The 2,407-nt window shown below is 39.6% G+C and overlaps 1 pseudogene; it reads right to left on the bottom strand.

The window, feature by feature from the left end:
• Positions 1 to 568: 568 nt before the first annotated feature.
• LOC122447279 lies at positions 569 to 1,201 on the bottom strand (annotated as a pseudogene).
• Between the last annotated feature and the right edge of the window lie 1,206 nt (positions 1,202 to 2,407).

Genomic DNA, 2,407 nt, shown 5'->3' with positions numbered 1-2,407 from the left:
CGTCCCAGTGCACTGGCTTTGAGTGCCCTGCTTCATGCATTGAACTTGGACTGGTCATCTATTTCACGTATGGTAATATACATGTTTCATTGCTGTTCTCTCAAATCATCCCACCCTCGCCTTCTCCCACAGAATCCCAAAGTCTGTTCTTTATACCTGTGTCTCTTTTGCTTCTTGCACATAGGGTCATTGTTACTATCTTTCTAAATTCCATATATATGCATTAATATATTGTATTGGTGGTTTTCTTTTTGACTTACTTCACTCTGTATAATAGGCCCCCTTTTAAAAAACTTTTTATTTATTTATTTTTCTCTAGGCAAAAAAACTTTATTAACCTTTGTTTCAAACTTTATCCCCAGGCGTCCTCAGCTTAATTAGCTTGAAAGAATGAATTGTGTATGAGCAAAAACTGAAAAGAGCTGCAGTGTCCAGGGACTTGGGCTTCAAAATATTAATGATCTAGATTTTATCAGATCCGTAGACAAAATTTTAAAAAGCAATCATCATATGATATAGCAGTCTCAGTCACTTCTCAAGTTTTGTCTTCTTCAGAAGATGACTCAATTCAGTTTGCTTCGTTCTTGGAAGAGTCTTCAAAATCCTCCGCAAGATCTGGAACTTCATCAGCATCCTCTCCAGGAGTGAGTGGTGCTTTTCCACCCCCAGATTGCTTGGGCAGGACTTCACTCAGTCTCCTTAAAGGGGTCAGACGACCTGCGCCAACGTGGTTTACGACCCAGGGTAGGATTTCTTCATCTGCTTTGTCTCAGCATGGACTTAATGGTGAAAGTGTCTGTTGCCAGCGATGCCTGAACTTCAGGGTGGTTAAAGTGGACCACGGTTCCTTGGTTTGTGACCACGTTCACCTCTTGAATATGAGATGATTTTACCTCTAACTTCTTTAAAGAGTACAGAAGGTTTTTGTTATCTGCTGTGGCTGTTCTGTGAACCTTCTTTCTGCGAGCAATTCCTTTCTCGTCAATGAGCACTTGTGCCTGTCATTTCTCCTGGTTCTGGATATTTCTTTCATCTTGTTGCAGTGGAAATGGGGCTGGTGGGGGTGGGGATGGGGGCTGGGGCTTCGAGGGGTGGTGCCCAGGAGGTCTTGGGCAGACCAGCTGAGATTAGGCCCACACACTTGGGGGTGCGAGGTGACAGCTGGCTCTAACAGTCTTGGCAGGTGTAAAGTGATGAGCATTTTTGTTCCTGTGTTATCTCATTGCCAGTTGTTTTGGTACATTTTATCATGAGTTGTCGCCTTTTTTCGGGTATCTTCTGCACACTGCCTATTCAAATGCTTTGCCTGTTTCTCGCTTCTTTATGTTATTGCAGTTTCTGTCCATTGCTTCTTGATTGGTAGGCATTTCCTGGATATTCTACATATTAGCTTTTTGTCAGCTTTAGACATTGCAAATAACTTCCCCTGTTTTGCTGGCTGTTTATTAATTTTTATTCAATGGTAAATTTTGCTGAACAGAAATCTTTAAGGTTGATGTTATTATACTCATCCATTTTTGGCTAATAGTGTATGCATTTAAAGTTTTGTTTAAGTTCTTCCCAACACCAGATTACAAATAAAACTTAGTTTTCTTCTAGTAACTTTATTCTATTACCATTTATATTTACATCTTTAATTCATCTAGTGTTCACCTTTGTAAGAAATGTTCATTTATATTCCTTTGTATAGCAAAGCAATTTTCCTAACAGCATCTACTAAGCTGTCTGTTTTTTTTTTCCTTTTGATGCTACATTTATTGCATAATAGGTTCTTGTATATGGATGAATCTGTCTCTGAGTTACTTGAACCAAAACTATATTATTATTTTACTATAGCTTTAAGTAATATTCTAGGCAAAAGACCCCCCCGCCCAAAAAAAAAAAAAAAAACAAACCCAAAAAACAGTGGTAGAGAAGAACAAAGTTGGAAGACTGACAATACTCAACTTTAAGACTTACTGTAAAACTATAGTGATCAAGATAGTGTGGTAATGGTAATAGAATAGACAAGTAGATCAATGAGACAGACAGAGAGCCCAGAAATAGATCCACATAAATATAGCCAATTGATCTTTGGCAAAGGACTAAAAGCAGTAATGAAACAAAGTTAGTCTTTTTAACAAATGGTAATGGAACAACTGGACATCCACATGAAAAAAATAAATCTAGACATAGACCTTACAGCTTCTTAAAATTAACTCATAATGGAGCACATGCCTGCATGCACGCTAAGTTGCTTCAGGTGTGTCTGGCTGTGCGGTCCTACGGACTGCAGCCCTCTAGGTTCCTCTGTCCATGGGATTCTTGAGGCAAGAATATTGGTGTGGGTGGCTGTGCTCTCCTCTAGGGGATCTTCCCCACCCAGGGATCAACCTGAATCTCTTAGTCTACCTGTATGGGCAGGTGG

Source organism: Cervus canadensis, chromosome 9 (assembly GCF_019320065.1).
Source record: "Cervus canadensis isolate Bull #8, Minnesota chromosome 9, ASM1932006v1, whole genome shotgun sequence".
Classification (NCBI taxonomy): domain Eukaryota; kingdom Metazoa; phylum Chordata; class Mammalia; order Artiodactyla; family Cervidae; genus Cervus; species Cervus canadensis.
Note: the sequence above shows the minus strand (reverse complement) of the source record. Positions and strands in the feature narration are given on the sequence as shown.